Here is a 19,853-nt window from a genome sequence, read left to right as displayed (position 1 = left end):
GAGGGGACCTGAGCCATTCTGTGAATGCTAGGGCAGACGAAATATCACGAAGATCCAGCCTCAAGAATACGAGATTCATGACAAACACTAAATTGCAACTTTTAGAACAAAACCTGTCTATGAATTGATTTGATGAGGAATTAAAATATGCTTAGGGAACAATTTTTACTATAGATAATTATTTCCATTTTGTTGCTATATTGGTCTATTAGACGCATATTTCATATAAAATCTTCAGTAAATCAAATTTATCAGTCTTATTTGTATATTTATTGTTCCTGAAGTTTAAGGTAAGTGAACAACTATCTTGGGAGAAGAAAGAGTCATGCTTGGAGATACTGAGATAGATACTGAGAACTGGGTAAGGATGTTTAGGGATAGATACTAGATATCCTTTACATTTCCAGTAATAAGGCGTTATCTATAACCAGGCCATATCCTGAATGCGTATGTTTAAGATTACCGAGATCGCAAGTAAATAACTAGGCATATGTATTGCAAAGTAAACCGACACAGACCGCAAGATCTTATTGAATGTCACAAGGGGTGGAATAACTCATGGGACTCAATTTTTAGTCGTTAGCAGTGACGGATCTATGGGGAGGTAAGGGCTATATATATAATTCCTGCCACCGAGTCACTTTTAGAAAACAAATTCATGATTCAATAAGGTATTACGCTGCGAAAAAAGACTAACCGAGAAGGAGGCATGCGTCCTCTTTAGCTAACCAAGATTATGAGATTTAGTTAATTATCGTGTACGACGTAGCCATGTACAATCCTTGCAAAAAATATTTTCCCTGCGCAGATACGCGGAGGGGAGGCAGAATAAGCGGAGAGGAAATGTGAACAGAGGCGTGAGTGAAAGGGCATATGACACGGAGATATTGCGCGAAATTCGATTCTTCGATTGGGAGTGAAGCGTCTCCTTTAGGCGATAGCTCAGAATATAATCAGTCACTGCAATCGAAGGTTACCTGAAGAGAAAAATTTTGGGGGGTAGAGGAATTAATTTCATTTATTCAATTCGCCACTTTCATCTCCCTTAACCGCTAAATTTACCAACTAAATCATGAGACCATATCTCGCATACCTTAAGACTATACCAGGGATGGCAAGCGAAACTAAACAAAAGTCAAAACCAGTGAAATTTCAATAGTTTCGTTCCCGGGAGCGAAATTTAGAAACTAAAGGAAAAAGAAAAAAAACCGGGAAGCTAAACTCCGGGTCGAAACGAAATCGGAGTCAAAACGTCTTCGGATCGAAGCAAAACTAAAACTCTCGGACGAAACGAAACGCAGATATGTTTCGCACCGGAGGGACCACGTGCTTCTCCTTCTAACGGTTTGGTTTCTACAGTTTCGACCCACACACACCGAGTACGAAGTATGGATGAATGAAGTAGAGGTTCGACCTACCGCCATTATTTTAGATTCATGGGCCGCTCATATTTTTATCACTAACAGGAGAGCGGTGGACGCAAACTGGCCATTCGATTTTTAAGCTCAATTTTTTTAACCTATCTTCAGGTATGCCAGACGTAGTGAGTCGAAACTATTCTCTCTCATCCCTCTCCACTCAACTTTTGGGATCAAAATTTAACTATGACAAGCGGGGTTTCGATTAATTTAGTTTCATTCGTGGGAGTAAAGTTTCGTCCCGGGTCGAAACTAAACTCCTTGGTGATTTTAATTTCGTGCAGGAAGGAAACTAAAGCTACACCTCGTATTTTCGTTTCCCTCCGGACAGAAACGATACATTTTCGTTTCACTTGCCATCTCTGGACTATACTCCCGTCATAAAACAAAGGTAGTTTAAATGAAAAAAAATAGAGAGGGCTTGTATCTAATATTCCCTTGAGATTAAATCTGAATCGCTCACCTAATACTGAATCTCCGTCATTGTAAACGAAGGTTATCTAATGGGAAACTTTCGGAGGGGCGTAGTAAGAAGCTCTCAACGACAACTACATGGTGGGCCTAAATCAAATGCACTCACCTCTTCCAGAGCATGAGGTGGTAAAGCAGTGAGGTAGGCCCTGATGTCCTTAGGACCTCCGGCGACCACGAGGCGCCCAGCAAATCCGCTTGCTACCGCCAGCAATACGCGTCCAGCCACCAAATTACAGAAGACATCCTTCTGATTCGACCAACTCGCTTGTAATGAACCTCCCGGGGGAAACCCACACACCAACACAGCGACCACTGGCGGAACATCTGCCACGACGACGGTCTAATTGCAGTCGGTTGGCGGTCTGTGTTTTCAATACGAGCTATCAGTCATAACTACGACCGGGGTCAACTGGCTTATCGCCCTGCGAAGCGACGACTCGGTGCTCGCAACCCTTCGCCACCGCCGGAGGAAGTTGAATGTACCTACTAGAGTGAACCAGACCTGTGGTTGTACCCTCGCAACCATTCCCAACGAGAGAGCCAACTGCCGAGCATCTGGAAACACCAACACGATAGCCTACGTCGGGTGTCCTTCATGGCTATTAGCCAGAGGTAGAGGCAAGGCTTCATACAGGCTCTTCTGCAACATTATGTATTTTTCATTGATTACTACCATAGCACAATCTCTGTAATCTGGCAAGTCCTGTAATGCAGCGTCCCGGGCTGTCGATTTCCAATTAGCTAAAATATTCCGTCAATTTTAAAGAAAGATTTTTCAATTCTTACAATTAGTACGAACTTATATTATTATGTTGCATTGCCAGTGTATCTATCTTATTTTTATATGTATTGTGTCTGAAGTTTAAGTTACGTGACCTACCATATCTGGAGAGGAAAAGGTCACGTTAGGAGATGGTGGGATTACTGAGTACTGGTCTAGGATGGGTACTACATTCTGAGTTCCATTACATTTCCAGTAATCCCGGCTATCTATAATCCCGGATGCGTATGCTTAGAACTACCGAGATCGCAAGTAAATAACTAGGCATATTGCAAAGAATACCGGTACAGATGACCAGATCTTATTTTTTGTCACATGGGGTGGAATAACGCTTGGCACTTAAATTTTGATCGCTAATGACCAATTCGCTCCGTAGAGACCAACCCCCGGACGCCAACAGCTTCGAGATTCGCAATGTAAGTAACTAAGCATATTGCCTAGAATACCGGCACAAACCTCCAGACCTTAGATACAAGAGGCGGAATAAGATAAATATATTGCAAAAAATTGATTCGAAATATTTTACATCGACTTTTATCTGTTTAAAGTTCACCAGTAAAATAAAATATGATACTGTATAGTACTAGGAAGAGGTTAGCCACAGAAAAGGCGATTTTGACCACGAGGAAAAGAGAGGGAAGGAAAGGGTGGAGAGAAACCCGGCGTCAGTGCAAAAGGGACCGATTTGACGTCCCATTGGCTCATGGAGTGGTAAGCCAAAGCTCGATTTTAGAAAACGCTCACAAGAAATTCTTAGCCGTCTCTTGAAGGATAGCAGCGCATAGTCAGAGGCCTGCCTCGCAGTGAAAATCTATATTTTAGGGCAATAAATTCTAAGTTGAGCGTCTCTTAATTCCTCTGAGTAAGATAATATAAAAATTACATTATATTTCAGCATGTTGTCCTAACAAAATGTTGTTGTACATCTTACCTATTGATAATACATTATTTTTCACCTTATTCTGCGCTGCAGTGTTTCATTCATAGTAAAATTGGCCTCTAACAAGAACTGCTGACAGCGATTCAATCCGTATTCCTCGAGGATATGCGAGCGTATAGCTCAACCTGTATGAATCCAAAGCGCACTTAGAGGATCTTTGAGTTGAGTGTCCATAAACTTCACATCGAACTCAGGACCCTTAGGTCAGCAGCCTAGCGCTGGACTACTACCACTACCACGATATGCTACTTAGCCCTTTGAGTGCCAGGTGCTACACTAAGAGTGCCGAGGCATTTTTGCTGATTTGTGGTTTCACCTTTTTATTGTATATTATTTGACGAATTTTTGGTAATATGAGTTATTTTTATAGTTTAAAGAAAATAGTTAATGTTAAAATAAAATGAATATAGACTATTGAATGATTAGTTAATTAGCAGCACGTAATAAGAGTGACATTGCAGGAGGAGCGCTATCGCACTCCTGACACTTTTCGCGAGAGATTGGAGGAGCTCTGTAAGGGCTAAACTACAACTGAAATAAAAGGACTAAATATATGCGACATCTAAAGCCGTGTTTAACTGCGTGACGGTCTACCCGCTGCATTTAACTGTGAAAGTTCCGTGATGATCAAATGCTCGAATGGATGCACGGAATTAGAAGAGCGGCAATTTCTTGGACATGCATTGCATATTTACGCAATTTTGGGTAAATGCATGTTTCAATTTTGATAGCGATTGTGTTAATACATCTACCCCTTTATGTAAATGAATCGTGTAAACACGCCTTATGGATTATTTCTCCGACAGCGGGTTAGCAAACACGACAAGCTACGACCAGAATGTGGAGAAATGGGAGGGTGAGTCAGGGGGGGGGAGTTGAGTGAATAGTCGAGTCTCGTCCAATGACGAGAGGGCGCGAATACCCCGCTTCCCTCCACCCCCCGACATCCCACAAACCAACCCCACCCCGTGCCACACATTAACTACCCATCTCCCTGCAACCCCTCTCCATTCTTCTCTGTGCCCTCCTTAAGGTAATTTTTCGGAGAAAAATTAGAGATACATAATCTGTGTGGAGCACTTTAGTACCAATAAGTCAATGACAGAGTTAACAGAAATAAATCAGCACCGAAAATGCTGAAATTAATGTGGTGATTCGTCGGCTAATTTAAAACCAGTTTGCGCGTGCTCTGGGCATAACATTACGTCTCGTGAAATCATTCGATTTATGCTTCGGGCGTCAAATTACGCCATTAATAATACGCCATCCGCCTTTGGACAAATCGCAGTTTTCCATTTTTTAACAACAAGATAAACCTCCACATTTAACCCCTAAATAAACAAATAAAGAAAAATTCAATCTTTAAAATGATACCAAACACGCATAAAAAGTTGGTTGTCGATAAATAACGCAAGTGTCTTGTAACTGGCCAGCATTGGGGTATAGATCTACAGTATTAGGGTCAGCACGGTAAGTGCTAATTTACGGGAAGATTAGCGTACGACTTCGAAACGCGCAGAGTCGATTGGGGTGTGGCAAAATGACGTTAATTTTTGTCTGGCAGTCATTTCTTTAAGCTTTCATCCAATACTAACCCGAGTTTTGTTAACTCAAACTGTTAATCATGGAGGAAGTCATCACGGGATGAAGAATAACATGGATGTAAAGTGGAATGGATAAGTGAACTGCGGAGAAGGCTTCGATGGGAATATGAAAAAAGTTTGATTGTTGGCATCCAGTCCACGCCTTTTTATCTCGTAAAGATAATTTTACGTGAAGTACTTACTTAAAATTTATTGTAATTTTCTGCTATGAACCGTTCTTAGCTCCTGATCATGATGAAAAAATGCCGGTTGAAATTAATTTTTTGAGCAATCGATTTTTAATCGAAAAAAAAGGCTCGACAAACATCGAAATTTGAAACAAAATATCCATTTATCGAAAAAAATTCGCCGTTATAGTTAAAAATCGTGGTTTACGAAAACATATTCATTATTAATTCCAAAAACCCTCAAAATACACACATGAGTAGTGAAACTTGGATGACGCACGCACGGGATTAGAGAGACTGTTGGATTAGAAATGACGAGAGATGAAAGGACGGAGCAGATCGCAGAACCGGTAGCACTCCCAATGATATAGACAACCACGAGCTAACTTATACCTCAACACCATCGTGATGGGCAAGATAATGTGTGATTGTTAACTACATTAACTACATTTTTCTTGATTTCAAAAAGGCATTTGATAAAGTACCCCACGGAAAGTTAATAATAAAACTGAAATCTTATGGTCTAGACGAAGATGTCATTTCCTGGATTAGAGAATTTTTGAGCGACCGCGTCCAAAGAGTAGTATTAGACGGTGCAGTCTCCAATGAGGTTAGAGTGACTTCTGGCGTTCCTCAGGGTAGTGTCATTGGCCCACTCCTATTCCTTCTTTATATAAACGACATTGGCGAAGTAGTGCAGAGTAAGTTACGATTATTTGCAGACGACGCTGTAGTTTACAGAGAAATCCGTTCCAGCAAAGATATAGATGAACTAACGAATGACCTTGCTGCTATCCAAGCTTGGTGCGATGCTTGGCAGTTAGAAGTAAATTTGGAAAAATGCGTCGTAATGAATTTCTGGAAGAAGAATAACTCCCTACAGCGTAACTATGTCATTCGGGGCACGCAGTTAAAGGTAGTTGAATCTGTGAAATATCTAGGGGTTAGACTCAATAATGATCTATCGTGGAATAAACATATTCGAGAAATAACCGGTCAAGCTAATCGTAAAATGGGTTTTGTTAAAAGAATATTAGGAAAGTGCGACGACAAAGTGAGAGAAATTAGCTACTTTTCCCTCGTTAGACCACATTTGGAATACGCTGCCAGTGTTTGGGACCCTCATGAAAAAGGCTTAATAACAGAGTTAGAACGCGTGCAAAGAAGAGCTGCCAGGTATGTGAAAGGTCGTTACGATAGTCTTGTTAGTGTAACTGACCTCTTACATAAACTCGGATGGGAATCTCTGTCGGACCGTAGATTGAAAAATAGACTAAACCTTTTAGATAAATTCAAGAGCAGTGTCTTTTCTGACGAAGTTAACCATATCTTGCGGACGCCAACGTACTACGGAAGATCAGATCATATAAATAAAATAAGAGAGATAGATTGCAGAACAGACAGATTCCGAATGTCATTTTTTCCACGATCAATAAGAGATTATAACGGCAGCAATAGAACGCGTAAATAGATTGCATGACTTGTAGTGTAGCCTACTAACCTATGTAAAACTTACTGCATGTTTCTGAATTTCTATTCTATATTCTATTTCTAACAGCATATAGTAGTATAGTTTGTTATTATACGGGACGTTTCTTGGACGGTGTGGTGTGCATGTGGGAGTCCAAATACATGCTGTATGCTGGTGATTGATCACCCCCTGCCAAACACCCTAGAGGTGGCTCGCAGGGTAATTTGTAGATGTAGATTAAATCCAAAATCAAACTACATATACAGAATGTTTTGGGTTTCTATTCCGCTCACGGCAGATTAAAAAAATACTTAAATCCGGTGACCAATGGGTCCCGTGAGCGAAGCTTTTGGACACTTCCAAACAAATCTTCAAAACGCGACGTGGTCAAGGGAAAGGAACTGACCTCCTTTCAGAATTCGCGAAAATCGCACAAACGTGGCTAAGTCTGGGCAAAAATTCACATCGCTAAAGTATATTTTAATCCGCTCACCGGGAATTCCCGGGGATAGATTCACTGCAGTTGGGTTAAGTAGGCCTCGTGGTCTTGACACTCAAACAGAAGAGGAAGAAAATGAATTAATGCGGAGAAAAAGTACCCACATGGAGGTGGCATGACGTATTGAGGCTGGAAAAAATGGAGGGGAGGGTTTATTGGTCTATATTCACTATTTCAATTCACATATCAAATTAGTTCACGAATACGAATGAATATTCGTATGTCAGTATTCTGAATGTAAAACAATGCATTAGCACCATTTTTACCACGAAGGCTGGGCAAAAGAGTAATAAGTAACGCGTTGCCATGACGTCTAGTAATTGTCACGTGACCTTATGTAGCCTCACTCCCGTGGGTGAGGAGATGCGGCTTCTAGATAAGATACGGAGGAGACAAGTATGAATCAAAGATCTATGGTATGAAAAGAGCGAGTAAAGATCGGGGAGGTAATATTGAAAACAGTTTTAGAGTGTAGAATGCTGGGTAAAAGAGGTAGAGATTGGAAGACAAGAGGATTTTTAGATGGAATGAAAGTGGGTAGGCCTTACTCTGAAATTAAGAGAAAAATCTGAGAACATGAAGAAAAGACAGAAAATAAAGAGAACTTCTTATATACTCCATGAAAACCCATCTTAATCTGTGTAATACTAAAATAATAATGCCAATTAAATTAAAGAAGTTGAGGTAAACAATGCAAACGCCTGCAAACTTTGAAACAATTGTTTCATTATAAAATGGACTGATACTGTACCATGATGTGCTGTGCCAGAAAGTAAGTTCAAACCCCCATCACCTCGAAATGAAACTCTCCATATGAGATATCACTATGAGATATAGTTTCGTCTGAACCACCCAGCTATCGTTCTTGAAGAACTAGGTATAATATCCTCAACTTTAAAATGCTGTACGTTGAATGGAAACCTTATTGTGAATTGAAGAGGGAAGTCCATGAAAGGTGGAACACTCATTAAACACTACATGCAAACCCACATTAACCTATAGAGTACTTCAGTGATAATAGTTTTCTAAAAACGCCATTGAATATATACATATTTAAATCTCCTCGTCGCATATTCCAGGGGGACGGAAGCTCACTGCGGTTGGGGTGGGTGGTCGTCTTCATCTTGAAGTCAGAGGGAGACGTATCCACTTGGAGGTGGTTGGTATGGCGTAAGGAGAGGGGGGGAGTGGAGGGGGGGAGGGTGCATCACATTTTTATGTTGACCCAGATGCGAGGATGCTCACTTCCTCCCTAACTCCCTCTTTTTACCCATCTCAAGGAATAAAAATTTGCTAAAAAATCTTCTCTTCTTGCCTCACACCATTTGCCCCTTTTCCGCGTTCATTCCCAACCCCTGCCGCCACATTATTATTTTTTCGGGGGATTTAGTTGGACGTCGTGCGGAGGAGGAGGTCCTAAGGGTTTTTTGTAGCAAAGGGGAGGTGTGAGTATGTTAAGGGAGAAAGGGTCGTGTACTGTGCGGTAGCAATGCTATGGAGTTAGCCGGACTCGTCTCTTTTTTTCGGTCTCATTCAGCGAAAAGAACCAGTACCAATCTTCGTTCTTTTCCTAGCAGTATTAACTAGGGCTTATCCATTGAGACGCAAAAGATCGACAACGCATACAGAATTCTGTATGTCCTTTTTCTTCTTATCCTCTACGCTTATCAACGAGTTGAAATGTTGTGAAGGAAGAGTAAAAATTTTTCTTCATTACAGCCACTGAACAAGGACATTCGAGTACTGCATACTTTCTTATTAATCCTCTAAATAATGAAAAATAACATACGCAGAGCTCTCTTACTCTTTCTTTCAAATTACTTACAATTGAGCCATTGGTTAGTCACCGATAAAATGAAGAAAGAATTAATTTGTAATTAAATTATTATATTACGGTTGCAGCGCTAAAATCACCTTTTTCTGATAAATCAGCATAAAGCAAGAAGGGCCTCCTGCCGGAATTTATCCAATGGAGCTGAACAATACCGCATAGTGAGAACTGGAAAGAAGCCCTTTCGGCTTCCGCACAGACAGCCAACGATGAAAAATCTGATTTGCTTACCCGTCCCTTCCCTTCCCTGTCCCCCACCCTCCGAAATCACCGACGTCGGTAGTTTGGCTTATTAGTTGACAGCTTGCTTGATTCATAAAGTAGACTTTGTGTGCAAGCTGTTTTCTCAATTGACAAACGTTCTAGGAACGAACTCGAATTAAATGAAATGGAATCCGCCAGGGCCGTAATCTTTACTGGGCTAAGTTAAGGCGTTGGGTAAGAAATGTATTTCTGTTTATTTCGAAAGAGAACTTTACTTCGATTCAATTGATTTATACCTCACATTAGAACTCGTGGTGTATCTCCAACTTCTTCAAAGCTTGGTAGAGGATTAATTAAGAGCTTTGATCAGGGATGATGTGAATTGATTGGAGGTCAGGGTTTATTTCGTTTTTTCCATCAAAATTCAATTTTAATTCAACTTTTTCAATTGAATTTAGTTAAGATTTATTTGTTATCTTTTTTTATTTTTTTATTAATTATTTTAATTTTATTATGTGTGAATAGCTTAAGTTTAAAGCATTACATTGAAGCTGTAATTATAGTATTTATACTTTCAAATATTTATGAAAAGAAATCTTTTATTTTTACATTGAAAATGTAATGTTTTAATTAAACTACATAAACTTAAGAATATTAACGGAATTAAACCGCTAAAGAGTTAAGTTAGCAGCTTACTCTCACTTCTTCTCTTAACTGGAATAATATATTCAGTTTTATCATTAACAGTGATATGCCTCTTTTTGGCTTCAGTTAAATTAAAGGGAGGCATAGTATGACAATTTTCAGGTCGAAAATGATTGTAATGTTTTACTTTCCATTCAAGATGGATTGAAACAGTTCAATACCTTTTGAGTGCAAATCAAATGTTATAGTTAACTACCATCCTAGCTTGATCATTGAAGAGCTCCTTGGTATCACTCGTAATATAGTCCTACTAATAAAATCACGATGAAAATTGAAGCCCTCAAGGTAGGGAGGGGTATTTGGGTATTTGTATTCAATCCAACTACCACGGATTTCATTTACTTTTTTACCTTCTTCAACATAATACGCGCTTTTTTCCTCGGTATCTGGTCTCAATGTTGTCCACGGATTTCGGCTAATGCGCACGCACTTTGACAGCTCTATGTTGTAATTAACCTTCGCATTTCATATCCGCAGCCGGATCCGTTCCTTCCCGTTCCTCCAGCGGATTCGTTCCTTTGCACTAAATCAACTTTCAGTGGAGCGAGAACGATATGCGGATTCCTGCGTCCACGGGTTGGGTTGGGAGGAGACGGTGGCTCCGCTGGCGGAGGAACGAGAAGATTCAAATATGCCCTCGGAATGCGGGGGTGGTCAGAAAAAAAGGGTTATGTGAAAAAGGGTAAGTATGGCGTTGCTGGGGTGTGGGATGGGGAAAGAGGGGTGGGAGGAGTGCATTGTGGGTGTAGGGGGGGGATGGAGGGGGGGACTAATTGAACAGATGTTCTCGGGAGAAGAAATAATTGGCTATGAGCATATTCACCCTCCACAACCCCCCTCATCCTCTCCGGCCAACGCCAACGAAGAAACGGAGATAAAAAAAATGAAGCATCGCATTGGTTAATGATGATAAAATGGAGCGAGTCTTATCAACTAACCTCGTTCGGATTGAAAAAATAATGTAATGATAATTTAATAAGAATAAACCGTTTTCGGGAATGGATAGGGAGGGGTCGCCGTGAAGAGAGACGGACGGATTCGCACATTTTTTCGCCCTAATTGATGTTTCATTTTCGGATTTTTCCAGCAGCGGCAGCGGCGGCGTTTTGAATGTATTTTTCGAGGAATTACTGCTCGGCCTTTGCGCGAATCCCGTGGATGTGGGTTAGGGGTTGCGGGGAGGGCTTTTAGGAGCAGAGGAGGGTGAAGAGGAAAGGCACGAAGGGACGGCGGAGGAGAGCAGAGGGGGTTGGGAAGAAAGTTAAGGTGGCTGGGAGGTTGGGCGCAATTATTTTTTTCGTGGGGCCAACTTATACAATTGTGTCCCTCGTCCTCATATTCCTCCCCCCCTCCCTTCTCCACATATCCCCTCTCCCCCCTTCCCCATCACAAGGTCACATCCCTTCTTTCCCTTCACCTCTGCTGTTGCCGCTGCCTTCGTCTCCTTCTTCTTCGTCCGCTTACGCCCAGGGACCGCACCAAAATCTTCTTTCTCTGCCTTTTCGGCTCCATTATCCGGAAAATGCGTTAGGTGACCGTACATCCTCCCGAGGATTAAGGTCGCCTCGAGGAAATTACGTTTAAAACTTTTTCGCTCTCCCGCCTGTCCCTTCCCCTTGACGGAATAATTGAAATACGAGTGTTTTCACCAGGGCACACCCCTCTTCCTTTTTCTGTGAAAAAATCATATCTCGCGAGAGAGAGAGGAAAAAAAGAAAAGAGAAATAGTGGAATCGTCCAAGTCGCGGTGATTCATTCCAGCGACTCAATGACTTACAGTGCGCTTAAAAAAGGGTAGTAACTGATTAGCATTTTAATTAGGTAAAATGGGTCAGGAATGTTAAAGCGGATGATTAGTATTTTCTGAAAACATACATATTATTGTGGACTTTACTTACAAGAATTAAACGATGCAATATTCCAGGATAAAAGTTTATTTTAAATGCATAGCTGGGCGTTCACATTTTATCCCTAGTTATCTAAAGAATGTCATCTCTTATGGTGCATGATATGAAATTTTATAAAATACACCGAGTAAAAACCTCAAAACGTTTTCTTTGAGGTAAGATATAATATGTTTAAATAGCACCGAATATATATAAGAATATTTGACGAATTCGAGCCAATGCATCGAATAACATTTTTAATTACCATTTGTGCAAACTTAGCGGACCAGTGGTGAGTCGAAACGCGTATAAAAGATGAAATACTCCGTCACTCGCTATGTGATTCAACCAATTTCGATCTGTTGTATGGATTTATTATTCTCGAGTTCTCCACCGATTGGAATTCTCCATGGTCAATCGAGAAACTCAACCGGTGGGGAACCTGAGAAGAATTCCCACAACTTGTGCGCCAGCAGAGCTTCACTTCTTATCCTTTGGTTGCATGGCTAGATTGCATATTTCACTTCTCCACGTAAAAAGTCACGCATAGAGTCCCACATTAAAGAATGCATTACGTCCTCTCATGCAATACTGTCTCTCTCATTAATTGATTGAAGCTTTCGCGGACCACTGAATAAAAAATAAACTTCTTTTTTGGGTGATTTCCGCGTATTTTTGTATGACTTCCACTGACCTTTCTCCTCGCGTTCTGAAGGCTTCCTCAGAGTGTAACGGTTATGTGATTGTTGTGGTTACAGGGGATGATTCTGGAGGGGTTTAAATTTTGAAATAAAGGGTCTCCATGTTACGCAGAGCTTCAATAGTCTCACTTCTTGCCTCACTGACCACATACGGGTTTCTAATAAACCCTATCAAGTTTTGATAAAAACTCGCCTTGTGAAGGAGGCAACTAAAATCCGAAAACAACAGAGGAAGTGATAGAAAAATACGCAGAAAATAAACAAAAACTAATTCCACTAATTCTCTCTTCTTGTCTGACCTCCAGAACTGAAGCCTTAAAGTCGATTCAAACTACTTCATGATAACCAAAACGCGACCATGGAATGCCCTCACCTGCTTTCTCTATAAAACTTTAGGATAGCAACTCGTAAATTATTGCATCTGCCCATTCCCTGGATATCTCTTACTAAGCGCTCACCTTTATATCGCCTCTCTTCCCTTCGAAACTCACTCCCTCACTATGCCAATTCAATTTATTAATCGCGTAATCATTTCATCACATAAGCTATGTATAAATCGGCCAGAAAATACAAGTTTTCCTCTTTCTCCTGTTATACCTTCGTAGTTGGTTTTCGTTTTTTCTCGTGTTCTGTCCCAGTGAGAGCCAAACAGCTCTGAGGATGGTAACGCACTTACAAAACCTTCGGCACTGCAATTAAAATGTCATTCTTTAAACGACCATACCTCCACATAAATATGTTATTAAGACGAATGAAGGTAGCAAAATAATAGAAGGTGCCTGACATGTTATTAGCAACAACGTATCAAAGGTTATAAGGCATAACGTCGGAGACCATCGAGAGAGCAAGTTGAGTGGAACCGTTATTTATGTTGCCACAAGGAAAAGCAAGTGAAAATAAACGCCTTGTTGAAAAAATTCTAGATTAATCATAATTTGACAAGACTTTGATCAGACTGTTAAATATTATATATATAATTATAAAACAGCATTTATTGTGATCATCACTAACCATGACTACAGTAAAAAAAACTATTCTCAGATAAAATTTCCATAAAAATTCAGAGTCGAAACAACATTTCCTCAGGAAAACAAAACAGAACAATCACGGATTTCACAAATGAAAATGAGCAAAGATTCAAGTTGTCAGCTACAATTTCAAATCCGGGACACAAAATACAATTCATTATACTAGAGGTAGTGCGAGAGGAATATCAAAATAACTTTTTTTACCGTCTGCAATTGATATACAGATAGTAATTAATTTGATAAATTATAACAGCTGTCGGTTGTACCGAAATGATATCGAGGGATTTCCGCAATCTCCAAATGGAAAGCCATATGTCACTACTCAAAAGGAAAGTAGGATTAATGCAAAAAATACATTTCCTGAATTATATAAGAAAAGGCTGCGTTTAATTGTTTTAACTGAAACGTAAAATAAGGTATTTAATTATCTGAGCTATTAACCAGATGTCCATCAAATGAAATTCCCCATTAAAGCACCAATTTTTCATTTTAAGAACTTTTAAGAGAATATTGACCCTTCACTTTAGATTCTCCCGTGAGCTTAAACGAGATAATTTGATAATTAAAAAAACAGAAGGGAAAAAATTCGCTATATCAATTGGAGGTATTCTGGGGCTAACATCGAGGTGAATTTATTTTAAATCATATCGTCAAAAATGGCAGTGATGACGACAGTAAAAAGTCCACGGAGAGCGAAATAAATGTCCATAATTCTGGAATAATGTACTTAATATCAATCAATCCAGCGATGACAGACTCTTCAATGTATATCGACATGATTAAAATATAATTCCGGCCACATTATGCGGACCGATTGAAAGAAATTAATTGAAAATTGTATACTAATCCGCTGCACAGCCTAGGCCCTCACCAGTCTCTCTGACAAAGGCATATGTTGATAAACCACTCGCCGCAAAATTGCATGCGTTAACATCGAGTTAATCCTCTCCACAGAATTAATTTTTAAAGCTTGAATGTCAATTTCAGGCGTGGACTCAAAAACTGTAGCATATTTCGCGATATTATAACATGATAACAACGTAACTATATAATTTGACACGTCAGACTTATCCAACGCAGCCATTAAACGGTAGAATACCGAATACTGGTGCCTATTTATCTCTACGATTTATTTGTATCAGCACTCTCCTCAAATGAAAACATTTATTTAGATGCACTACGTCGCGCCACGGCATTTTTTGTACTCTACGAGGGAAACAAAAATACTTACAGAATGATAATTTTTTAAATGAGAAATGTTCCACGCATAGGATTTCTTAACCTTAAAATAAATCATTTGAAATACATCCACGTCTTTCGTACTTCTTGAAGACCCAAAAACTCTCCAAAGATATTAAGTCTATGAGCAATAAAATCATATAACGAAAAAGGATTTATAAAAACAATCATAAAAGTCATTACAATGATCGTTTCAGATAGTTTCATACCAAAACTTGAAACTTCATAAACCGATTCAACTTATAGATACGTGAATAACCACACCCGAATCACTGAAAGACTAAAAGAGAAAAGAGAATAGGGTTTAATATTTTGGTTTCTTTGGACCGTGAATGATTGTCGATATTTTCATAAGTGAGGAAAAAACGAAGATAAAAGGAAAAACCGAGGGATACTTGAGAATTTAAATGGTTAGATAGAGACTTTAAATATAGTGCCATCGTCCCCAGTTTGCTACATATGTAAAACGCCAAGAAGTCTTGTTGTATCTTCTCGCCCAGCGGCTACAATTCAACACCCTGAAAAGCTATTAGCAATTTAAGAAGTTTAGCAAATAATTAAGAGACTAAATGACTATAGTTTATAAAAAAAACTTTGCATAAGCGCACTCCATCCACACCACGGAAATACGACATGGATTGGAAACACACCAGTCAGTCTCAAACGGAGGAAAGGTTATCCAGGCGTAAGAGTAGGCGGAAAACTAAACAAGCCATTCGATCAGCTCATGCTGTTGAACTAGAAAAGGAAAGTTATATCTAACACATTCATTTCTTGAGGGGCATTTCAAAAATTTATACAATCATTCGTCTAAGTGGAAGACATAACTGCAAAAACAAAGTTAATGAGAAAAACTGGTATAAACTCATTATTATAGAAATAAATATAACTCCCGTGGGCACGCAGAGTGAGTCTCCTAGAATAATGCTGACATTTTATAAGTAAAATAATTACTTTTTAATCAACGCCCGCTGGTCGCGAATGTGAGAGATAGTATGGACTCATGAAGGAATAATGAGCACTGATTAAAACATTTTCATCGTGAAGTCCAAAAACTGAGGCGTATACGGCTTAGTTGACAGAGATACGACATTGCATATTCTACAGCGATGTTGTAAAATGTGATGCAAGCCGCAAGGGATAATTTAAAGCGAGATTGTCTTCGCCCCCGGAGATATCTGAACGGCCGAGGAGAGAAACGCTCCCTCGAGCCAGAAAAGACGAGGCGAAAAAGCGGAATGAAGAATCCGGGTTGCAGCGCACTCATAAACTTAATGATTTACGCCCGTGGGCGCGCAGAGTGAGTCTCCTAGAATAATGCGGACACTATTTCAACAGATGAGGCGTATCCCAAGTGTCCCAAGGGAAAGAAGCGGGGCAAGGAACGTTAGCATCACATTAACTTGAATTTATTACTCCGGTCATTATCATAATACTCGAAGAGAAAACGCCTCCAGTAGCAGTACACAGGTTTTTTCCGGGCAATTACCGAGATATCAGTGGAATCTGTCATCATAAATTGAATCGAGGTATTTTTTTATGCTGTAACAACAATATCTATGCCTTCTACAGCAGCTAAGGAATAGGTACTACAGATCTAATTCCAAATGCGGAAGTGAAGATGATCAAGTTTCAAGTGGAAAAGACGACCAATCTTCCATCATTTTCAGGAATGGCTAAAATTCTTGTAAATAAAGTTTAAAATTGACTAAGCAAGCAGCTAAAAATATGAAAGTTATAAATCGCCACCATAGTTTTTGACAGAGAATTTCACACGCATCATTCTCGAAGTTAAACCATCCAAAATTCACACCACCGCCTAAGAAAAAACTCGCATCGTAAAACTTCACACTGTGCATAAAAATTAAAAACACTTGTAAGATTAATAGTTAAATCATTAAATTTCATCATAGGTACTTCAGAATTGAAAAGAATCACTAAAGTTGAAAAGAGTACAGATTTTAATTATATAAGTGTAAGTAAATGTAATCAAATAATTTGCTATTACCAAACGCGACAATTCCATTAGCAGAAAGCAATGTAAGCCGTTTCGCATTCACCATACTTCCCACGCTACCCAGAGCTCCACAGACACACGTACTCCTCAACGTCCAATAATCCATAAACCGCATCAAGAAGATTGGTTTCATAACCCCTGAGCTCTACCAAACCATGCCTAGGGTCTATGATAGAATAGGTAATAATAGGAACGGAAATGATCTCTAGGGAAATAAAATGTGTTCACCACGTTATAAGGCAAACAGAAGGGTGGGACGCAATGCAGACATGATGGCAGTTAAGCCCCGAAGACGAGAGCACACTATTGCCAAAATGGCTTTTCTTCCACTCTGCAGTGACATTAGAAGGGAGCAAAAGATTACTTCTTTCGCCGAACTTGCGAATTGATTTATAGAATACGTGCAACCAGCCCAGGTTCATATAATATTTTAGAGAGGATGCATAATGCGTATCAAACTTGAATCATAACTTTTATGTATTTATTTGTTTTCCTTGACTCCTCAATCAACAATGCATACTTTTCGCTGATCCTAGGCACGTTCCAAAAAATAATGTTTTTCGTTTTGCAGTGTCGCCTGCATCCAGGTAACTGATCCATTCAGAGGAAATATCGTTAATCCAAAGGCCCCACGAATTCTGGATAATCGACCTCCAACTGTATTTGTTTCATCACCAAACGATCGACTTGCTACTGCCATGGACACCTATATAGATCACGTACGTTTTCGACATGCATCCGGCAATGCAAACCGCATCATCGCCCATTCGTACCTTTGGACTTTTAAACTGCACATCCTTGTCTCGGAGTCTTCCGTGGCGTACAGAATTAGTGGATTTCTCCATTTTCGGGTTATTGCCGCGTTTCGTGGTCAGAGGTGACGACAGTTTCCTCTACATATACGCGGCAAAAACACGGATAGCACCACTTCGACCTGAAGACCTCCTACCACGAAACGCGGCAATAACCCGAAAATGGAGAAGTCCACTAATACTGCACATCCTTGTCCACTGATTGATATTCAAAAGCATACGCCGAAAACTTTGCTGTAGCACTGGCACTTACTTCTCCATCACCATTGCATAACCACATCTGCGGGAATTTAATAATAAAGAGTATAATATGAGACGTCCAAAAAGGACCTCCTGTGGATTCAATGAGTATTTAAGGGCGTCTTTTAAAGAGTCAACAACCAAGTTAACTTGTTTACAATTTCAGTTGATGACGTAGAAGAACGATCGTCTGTGACCGCAGCCTCCGATATTCTATGACAAATCACAACCAACCTCTGACGGAAGAGAGCGATCATCGCAGAGTTACGATTTAATTAGCATCGAATTTAAGAGTGCCCGTAGGTACTGCTGAAGCTATTAAGTGCGGCGATCTATCCTCCGTTGGAGGTAATTCGTAAATTACACATGATATTGTTGTCCTTGGCCATCATGTCAACTCGAATTCTATTTAACTTCATTCTTAGCTGATTTTTGGAGTAAAAAACGATTGTATGGGTGTAATTCACCTAGGGAAATTCACACTGCATTATTTTCCTCCCAATTCCACTCCATTAATACGATGTTTCGCCCATCAAAGTTCCCCGCATTCTCGGGGAAACATTTCGACTCTAGCGTAAATAACGGAAAATTAGCACAACAATGATCGACCTTCCTCCAACAGCCTACTGAGGAATTCAGCGAAAAAGGCACTACCAGGCTACGAACGCTTGAAAAATTGAAACGATAATTATTACGAGGCTGAACTGTCGACGGATATGCCGTAACGCAATTTTCGAAGTCTTTAAGGAGAAAAGTTTACAATTTTAAATTCTATAGCCACGAGAAACCTAAATATTTGATTATGTTCGTAAATGATCATGGATTTACCATTAGCACTGTATTCCCAATTGACCAACGTGAGAATTTAGGCAAAACTGTATTTTTTAATGATGATGAAGATATTTTTCGAATACCTAATTAGTATATTTAGCTTTCACCTTACAAATCTGATTGGAAATGAACATTAGTCCGACTTAGCACTGGTGGATTAAGATTAGAAAAATACATTTATGAACTCATATTAAATGAAGTGCACATTAACAGAGTTTACGACTTGGAAATTACATTCATTATTCGTACTCCATCATCGGGAAATTTTCTTTAGAATCAAAATTTTACATATTCTGGTGATATTCCATCTTTAAAATCGAGGTAACAAGTAATAAACCTGAAAAATGGCATCATAATCCTTGAACTTCAAGTAATAAAAGAATCAGTTTTTAGAAGTATTTGTATTAATATAGGTATTTTCACTACTTTTTGTATAAATTCAAGGGGTTTCTGACGCGGAAAAATATAAATCCGACCATACATAATTTTTCATACAAGCAATCATTGTCAATGAAACAAATTTAAATAGGCTGCAATTATAACATTAAAAAACTGCATTTTTAAGGGACAACTTGGAGAATATCCGGAGGACAGAATCTGCATTTTGTTCACTGCAATATTTAATTTTTTTATGACGCTTGGAGAAAAGTAAATAAATTTTTCGAGATGATACCGTAATTTATAAGGGGGTAATCCGCCAACAAAAAAGACCTCTCTTAGGGAAGGAATGCCACAACTCAAGCACGAAAATTCCACAGAGCTACCTCTCTCTCTATAACCGTCGCATTTTATATTTTTCAGTGAAGAATTACTCGTTTAAAACTTGAATTTATCTTAACTTGAAACTATCACCTTGAAATTTTCAGGCCATCCAGAGCAGACCTTTTTCTGCATTTTCCAGTATCTCAAATGTAAAAAAAATTCACCAGAGAAAATTGGGAGGTAAGATGTTCAAATTTGAGGCGCAGGCAAATGTTGAACAGGTTCTACTCTACGTACGTATAT

Source organism: Ischnura elegans, chromosome 5 (genome assembly GCF_921293095.1).
Source record: "Ischnura elegans chromosome 5, ioIscEleg1.1, whole genome shotgun sequence".
Lineage (NCBI taxonomy): Eukaryota > Metazoa > Arthropoda > Insecta > Odonata > Coenagrionidae > Ischnura > Ischnura elegans.
Note: the sequence above shows the minus strand (reverse complement) of the source record.